The following is a 9,235-nucleotide window of genomic DNA, read 5'->3' on the forward strand; positions in this document are numbered from 1 at the left end:
CACTGTGAGTGGGGGGCTGATGGTTATTTCACTGTGAGTGGGGGGCTGATGGTTATTTCACTGTGAGTGGAGGGGCTGATGGTTATTTCACTGTGAGTGGAGGGGCTGATGGTTATTTCACTGTGAGTGGGGGGCTGATGGTTATTTCACTGTGAGTGGGGGGCTGATGGTTATTTCACTGTGAGTGGGGGGGGGGGCTGATGGTCTTCAAGTGGTTTCCACCTCTGACCTCCAATTGAAATTAATAGTAGGAAGAAAATAGATGTGGCGCTCGTTTGGAGCTTTTTTTGCTGCGTCTTTTGCATTCGCTTCAACGGCTTAAAAAAAAAACGCAAAAAAAACCCCATCAAATAACGCTGTCAATTCAAAAGCAGATTTTTTCTGCCTTACAAAAAAACGCTGTGTGAACATACCCTAAGAATGTAGTGCTTATTTTTAGCTATTTTCTGTCTTTCTCTAAACAATTTTTGGTATTTATTTTTTCCAGGGGTGTCTCAAGTCCGAAAAGGTTGGGAAACTCTGTAGCAGGGTACAGCGGCACCTGCAGCCTATGAGGCGCAGGGACAGGATCCCTGCGCAGTTGGCGTGATGACATCTCTGGATCAAGCCGGCCTATGCAAGGATCCTGTCAGGTGGAGGTGGGGGGCAGTATGGCACTGTCTACAAGGGGGATGTGGGGGGCTGTATGGCACTGTCTACAAGGGGGATGTGGGGGCTGTATGGCACTGTCTACAAGGGGGATGTGGGGGCTGTATGTCACTCTCTACAAGGGGGATGTGGGGGCTGTATGTCACTTTCTATAATGGGGAGGTGGGTGCTGTATGTCACTTTCTATAATGGGGAGGTGGGTGCTGTATGACATTGTCTACAAGGGGGCGGTGGGGGGCACTGTACAAGAGGGAGGTGGGGCTGTATGACACTACAAGGGGCAGGTGGGGGCTGTATGGCACTGTCTACAAGGAGGAGGTGGGGGATTATGGCACTGTCTACAGGGAGGATGTAAGGCACAATCTACAGGGGGCACTTTCTACTAGGGGGGCGTGTGGGGGCATTCTACTCTGTGGAGGCGACTAAGCGGACATCATACTGTGTAGGGGCACTACAGGGGGCAATATAATGTGTGTGGCACTTAGGGGGCATAACACTGTGTGGGCACAATTAGAGGACAAAATACTGTGTCCTTGAAGGCGTTATAATATATTACATTATTAAATATTATTATTATACTGTGTGTGGGGCACTAAAGGGGCATTACACTGTGTGGGGGCACTATATAGGGCATTATACTGTGGGGAGGAATTATGCTTTTTTATGGGGCATTTTTTATAATGGTGTGGGGCGCCGAAAGATTATTTCGCACGGGGCGCCATCTACCCTAAGGCCGGCCCTGGATGTCATAGACTTTTTACGTTGCGGCATCGGAATAAGTAAACAGAGCAGGGAGCTGTCAAATCTCCCTGCTGAGGGCTGGAGGCGTCCCTGCTCTGCCGGGTGAGATCGATATTAGTATCGATCTCACCCGTTTAACCCCTCAGATGCAGATGCTCCCTCTCTCTCCCACCGACACCCAGCGATACGATCGCCGAGTGTCTGTGTCTCCAATGGCAGCCGGGGGTCTAATAAAGGCCCCCAGGTCTGCCTGGAGTGAATGCCTGCTAGATCATGGTACCAATAAAAACTACAAGTCTTCCCGCAAAAAAAAAGCCCTCATACAACCGCATCGGCGAAAAAATAAAAACGTTACGGCTCTTCAAATATGGAGACACAAAAACAAATAATTTTGAAAAAAAAGCGTTTTTCCTGTGTAAAAGTAGTAAAACATACAAAAACTATACAAATTTGTTATCGTTGCAATCGTAACAACCCGCTGAATAAAGTTATTGTGTTATTTATATCACACGGTAAACGGCGTAGATTTAAGACGCGAAAAAGAGTGGCAACATTTCAGGTTTTTTTCTATTTCCCCCCAAATAAAAGTTAATAAAAGTTAATCAATAAATAATATGTACCCTAAAATGGTGCTATTAAAAAATACAACTTGTCCCGCAAAAAACAAGACCTTATACAGCTATGGCGACGCAAAAATAAAAAGGTTATAGCTCTTGGAATGCGACGATGGAAAAACGTAAAAAATGGCTTGGTCATTAAGGTTTAAAATAGGCTGGTCATTAAGGGGTTAAGGACGCAGCCTTGTTTTGGCCTTAAGGCTCAGAGGCCATTTTTCAAATCTGACATATTTCACTTTATGTGGTAATAACGTCGGAATGCTTAAACCTATCAAAGCGATTCTTAGATGTTATCTCGTGACACATTGGGCTTCATGTTAGTGGTAAAATTTGGATGATATTTTCAGTGTTTATTGGTGAAAAATTGCAAAATTAAGAGAAAATTTATAAAAAATAGAATTTTTCAGAATTTAAATGCATCTGCTTGTAAAACAGACGGTTATACCACCCAAAATAGTTACTAGTTCACATTTCCCATATGTCTCCTTTAGATTGGCATCGTTTTTTGAACATTCTTTTATTTTTCTTGGACGTTACAAGGCTTAGAACATAAACAGCAATTTCTCATATTTTTAAGAACATTTCAAAAGCCTTTTTTTTAAGGTACCTGTTCAGTTCCGAAGTGGCTTTGAGGGGCCTATGTATTAGAAACCCCCATAAAACACCCCATTTTGAAAACTAGACCCCTCAAAGTATTCAAAACAGCATTTAGAATGTTTATTTAACCCTTTAGGCATTTCACAGAAATTAATGCAAAGTACTATTTTTCTTGCTGAATTTCAATTGTATTCAAATTTTTTCTTTAACCCAGAAGGTTTTACCAGAGAAACACCACTAAATATGTATTGTCCAGATTCTGCAGTTTTTAGAAATGTCCCACATGTGGCTCTAGTTCGCTCGTGGACTAAAACACAAGCCGTAGAAGCAAAGAAGCACCTAGTGCATTTTGAAGCCTCTTTTTTATTAGAATATATTTTAGGCAGCATGCCAGGTTTGAAGAGGTGTTGAGGTGCCAAAACAGAAGGAATCCCACAAAAGTGACCCCATTTCAGAAACTACACCCCTCAAGGAATTCATTTATGGTTGTTGTTACCATTTTGACCGCACAGTTTTTTCACAGCCCCTATTTGAATTGGGCTGTGAAATTAAAAAAAATGACATTTTTTTCCAATAAGATGTCTTTTATGATAAAAATTTCTTATTTTCACAGGGAACAAAATACCCCATTTTGTTGCCCAATTTCTCCTGAGTGCAGCAATACCCCATTTGTGGTGATAAACTGCCGTTTGGGCCCATGGGAGGCCTCAGAAGGGAAGGAGCGCTGTGTGTTCTTTGGAGTACAGATTTTGCTGGATTGGTTTTCGGGTGCCATGTCGCATTTGCAGAGCCCCAGAGGTATCAAAGCAATGGAAGCCCACCAGAAGTGACCCCATTTTGGAAACTACACCTCTCAAGGAATTAATTGATGGGTTATGTGACCATTTAGACCCCCATAGTTTCTTCACAGAACTTATTTGAATTGGGCTGGGAATTTAAAAAAATAAAAATTTTTCCAATAATATGTTTTTTTAGCTCAAAATATATTATTTTCACAAGAAATAAAATACCCCATTTTGTTGCCCAATGTGTCCTTAGTGCGCCAATGCCCAATTTGTGGTGATAAACTGACATTTGGGCTCATGGGAGGGCTCAGAAGGAAAGGACCACCATTTGGCCTACTGGGGATTTTCTGGTGTGAAGTCATGTATGCAGAAGCCCCTGAGGTCCCAGTACAGTTGAAACCTCTGAGAAGTGACCCAATTTTAAAACTACGCCCTTAAGGCATTCATCTAGAGGTGTAGTGAGCATTTTTACCGGAGACCTACACCCCATAAACTGTAATGTGGGTTCTCACGGGTTTGGCAATACCCTACATGTGGCTGTTATCAGCTGCCTGGACACACATCAGGGCTCAGAAGGGAAAGATGAGGGGATAAGCTGTGCGGAGTGCATCAGGGTAAGTAAAACTGGGGTAGATTAAAAATCATGGGATGTATGATACATTTTGAAGCACTCTTTCATACGGAGCCTTAGTTTTTCGGGACACGTCACATTGATATATTGTGTCCTCCCTTATCCCCCTCTTATAGCAGACTTTGCACCTCTTTTGACTTTTTCCTTTCTTGCCAGTTTGGGGAACTTCTCCTGGAAAGTGTTGCCCTGGTACGATGCGTGTGGGCTCGCTTCCAGAAGTACTGGGTGTCCCCCTTCTTAGTCCCTAAAAATTAGTTTCTTGATAATCACCTCTTGAAATTCCAGGAAAGTTCCCGTCTGGCCTGCACATCGACGTATCACGTACACATTATACAAAGCCATCAGTATGATGTGCACGGCCGGCTTCTTATACCACACCGCATGGCTCTGTAGGGCTTCAGGACTTGATCTGACAAGTCCACCCCTCCCATGTACCTATTGTAGTCCAGGATGCAGTCTGGTTTGGGGGTCTCTGTACTGGTACCTCGTACAGGTACATGGGTATTGGTGTGGCATCTCTCTTGTCTTGTACTTGACACACAATATGTTGCTGCTGGATTGTGCCCTGCTCTCACCCCTACTGAGTGTTTACCCAAGCAGAGTCTTAGGGAGGCCTCTCAGGTTTCTTCTAGCAGTGCCGCATGCCACAGGACTGGAAGCGAGGCAGTTGAAGAGTTTGACGCTGGTATAAAAATTATCCAGGTAGAGGTGGTAACCCTGGTCCCGCAGTGGGTGCACCAAATCCCACACAATTTTTGCATTAACTCCCAGTAAGGGGGGGCATTCTGGGGGCTGAATAATGGTGCCTTTCCCTTCATGTATCCTAAATTTGTAGGTATACCCTGATGCCCTCTCGCAGCTTATACATCTTCACGCCATACCTTGCCCTCTTACCCGGCAGGTACTGGCTGAATTGAACCCTCCCTTTAAAATGTACCAAGGACTCATCAATAGAAATACACTTCTCGGGGTGTATGATTGGGAAAACCGGGCACTGAAACGGTCTAATAGGGGTCTCCGTTTATACAAACGGTCAAAACTGGGGTCATCACGGGGTGGGCACGGCTCATTATCAGTATAATGTAAGAAGCCAAGTATTGCCTCATTTATTTATTTTTTTAGGTTCCAGTTCAGTTCTGAAGTTGCTTTGAGGGGCCCATATATTAGAAACCCCTATCAAACACCCCATTTTAGAAACTAGACCCCTCAAAGTATTCACAACAGCATTTAGAAAGTTTATGAACCCTTTAGGTGTTTCACAGGAATTTACAGCAAAGTAGAGGTGAAATTTACATATTTATTTTTGTCAGAAAATCCTCTTTATACCATTTTTTTTATAACACAAAAGGATTTATCAGAGAAACGCAACTCGATACTTATTACCCGGATTCTGCAGTTTTGAGAAATATCCCACACGTGGCCCTAGTGCGGTAATGGACTGAAGCACCGGCCTCCGAAGCAAAGGAGCACCTAGCGGATTATGAGGCCTCTTTTTTATTAGGCACCATGTCCGGTTTGAAGAGGTCTTGTGGTGCCAAAACAGTGGAAAACCACCAAAAGTGACCCCAATTTGGAAACTAGACCCCTTGAGGAATCCATTGTAGTTTTCATGGGGTGCATGCGGCTTTTTGATCAGTTTTTATTCTATTTTTAGGTGGCGCGGTGACTAAAAAACAGCAATTCTACTATTGTTTTTTTATTCTATTTTTTTTACAGCGTTCACCGTGCGCTATAAATGACATATTCACTTTATTCTGCGGGGCGATACGATTACGGCGATACCAGATGTTTATAGTTTCTGCAGCGTTCACCGTGCGCTATAAATGACATATTCACTTTATTCTGCGGGGCGATACGATTACGGCGATACCAGATGTTTATAGTTATTACAGCGTTCACCGTGCGCTATAAATGACATATTCACTTTATTCTGCGGGGCGATACGATTACGGCGATACCAGATGTTTATAGTTTCTGCAGCGTTCACCGTGCGCTATAAATGACACATTCACTTTATTCTGCGGGGCGATACGATTACGGCGATACCAGATGTTTATAGTTTCTGCAGCGTTCACCGTGCGCTATAAATGACATATTCACTTTATTCTGCGGGGCGATACGATTACGGCGATACCAGATGTTTATAGTTTCTGCAGCGTTCACCGTGCGCTATAAATGACACATTCACTTTATTCTGCGGGGCGATACGATTACAGCGATACCAGATGTTTATAGTTTCTGCAGCGTTCACCGTGCGCTATAAATGACATATTCACTTTATTCTGCGTGGTGATACGATTACGGCGATACCAGATGTTTATAGTTTCTGCAGCGTTCACCGTGCGCTATAAATGACATATTCACTTTATTCTGCGGGGCGATACGATTACGGCGATACCAGATGTTTATAGTTTCTGCAGCGTTCACCGTGCGCTATAAATGACACATTCACTTTATTCTGCGTGGTGATACGATTACGGCGATACCAGATGTTTATAGTTTCTGCTGCGTTCACCGTGCACTATAAATGACACATTCACTTTATTCTGCGTGGTGATACGATTACGGCGATACCAGATGTTTATAGTTTCTGCAGCGTTCACCGTGCGCTATAAATGACATATTCACTTTATTCTGCGTGGCGATACGATTACGGCGATACCAGATGTTTATAGTTTCTGCAGCGTTCACCGTGCGCTATAAATGACATATTCACTTTATTCTGCGGGGCGATACGATTACGGCGATACCAGATGTTTATAGTTTCTGCAGCGTTCACCGTGCGCTATAAATGACATATTCACTTTATTCTGCGGTGCGATACGATTACGGCGATACCAGATGTTTATAGTTTCTGCAGCGTTCACCGTGCGCTATAAATGACACATTCACTTTATTCTGCGGGGCGATACGATTACAGCGATACCAGATGTTTATAGTTTCTGCAGCGTTCACCGTGCGCTATAAATGACACATTCACTTTATTCTGCGGGGCGATACGATTACGGCGATACCAGATGTTTATAGTTTCTGCAGCGTTCACCGTGCGCTATAAATGACATATTCACTTTATTCTGCGTGGCGATACGATTACGGCGATACCAGATGTTTATAGTTTCTGCAGCGTTCACCGTGCGCTATAAATGACATATTCACTTTATTCTGCGGGGCGATACGATTACGGCGATACCAGATGTTTATAGTTTCTGCAGCGTTCACCGTGCTCTATAAATGACACATTCACTTTATTCTGCGGGGCGATACGATTACGGCGATACCAGATGTTTATAGTTTCTGCAGCGTTCACCGTGCGCTATAAATGACACATTCACTTTATTCTGCGGGGCGATACGATTACGGCGATACCAGATGTTTATAGTTTCTGCAGCGTTCACCGTGCGCTATAAATGACATATTCACTTTATTCTGCGGGGCGATACGATTACGGCGATACCAGATGTTTATAGTTTCTGCAGCGTTCACCGTGCGCTATAAATGACACATTCACTTTATTCTGCGGGGCGATACGATTACGGCGATACCAGATGTTTATAGTTTCTGCAGCGTTCACCGTGCGCTATAAATGACACATTCACTTTATTCTGCGGGGCGATACGATTACGGCGATACCAGATGTTTATAGTTTCTGCAGCGTTCACCGTGCGCTATAAATGACATATTCACTTTATTCTGCGGGGCGATACGATTACGGCGATACCAGATGTTTATAGTTTCTGCAGCGTTCACCGTGCGCTATAAATGACATATTCACTTTATTCTGCGGGGCGATACGATTACGGCGATACCAGATGTTTATAGTTTCTGCAGCGTTCACCGTGCGCTATAAATGACACATTCACTTTATTCTGCGGGGCGATACGATTACGGCGATACCAGATGTTTATAGTTTCTGCAGCGTTCACCGTGCGCTATAAATGACACATTCACTTTATTCTGCGGGGCGATACGATTACGGCGATACCAGATGTTTATAGTTTCTGCAGCGTTCACCGTGCGCTATAAATGACACATTCACTTTATTCTGCGGGGCGATACGATTACGGCGATACCAGATGTTTATAGTTATTACAGCGTTCACCGTGCGCTATAAATGACATATTCACTTTATTCTGCGGGGCGATACGATTACGGCGATACCAGATGTTTATAGTTTCTGCAGCGTTCACCGTGCGCTATAAATGACACATTCACTTTATTCTGCGGGGCGATACGATTACGGCGATACCAGATGTTTATAGTTTCTGCAGCGTTCACCGTGTGCTATAAATGACACATTCACTTTATTCTGCGGGGCGATACGATTACGGCGATACCAGATGTTTATAGTTTCTGCAGCGTTCACCGTGCGCTATAAATGACATATTCACTTTATTCTGCGGGGCGATACGATTACGGCGATACCAGATGTTTATAGTTTCTGCAGCGTTCACCGTGCGCTATAAATGACATATTCACTTTATTCTGCGGGGCGATACGATTACGGCGATACCAGATGTTTATAGTTTCTGCAGCGTTCACCGTGCGCTATAAATGACATATTCACTTTATTCTGCGGGGCGATACGATTACGGCGATACCAGATGTTTATAGTTTCTGCAGCGTTCACCGTGCGCTATAAATGACATATTCACTTTATTCTGCGGGGCGATACGATTACGGCGATACCAGATGTTTATAGTTTCTGCAGCGTTCACCGTGCGCTATAAATGACATATTCACTTTATTCTGCGTGGCGATACGATTACGGCGATACCAGATGTTTATAGTTTCTGCAGCGTTCACCGTGCGCTATAAATGACACATTCACTTTATTCTGCGGGGCGATACGATTACGGCGATACCAGATGTTTATAGTTTCTGCAGCGTTCACCGTGCGCTATAAATGACACATTCACTTTATTCTGCGGGGCGATACGATTACGGCGATACCAGATGTTTATAGTTTCTGCAGCGTTCACCGTGCGCTATAAATGACACATTCACTTTATTCTGCGGGGCGATACGATTACGGCGATACCAGATGTTTATAGTTTCTGCAGCGTTCACCGTGCGCTATAAATGACACATTCACTTTATTCTGCGGGGCGATACGATTACGGCGATACCAGATGTTTATAGTTTCTGCAGCGTTCACCGTGCGCTATAAATGACACATTCACTTTATTCTGCGTGGTGATACGATTACGGCGATACCA

Source organism: Rhinoderma darwinii (assembly GCF_050947455.1).
Source record: "Rhinoderma darwinii isolate aRhiDar2 chromosome 11 unlocalized genomic scaffold, aRhiDar2.hap1 SUPER_11_unloc_14, whole genome shotgun sequence".
Lineage (NCBI taxonomy): Eukaryota > Metazoa > Chordata > Amphibia > Anura > Rhinodermatidae > Rhinoderma > Rhinoderma darwinii.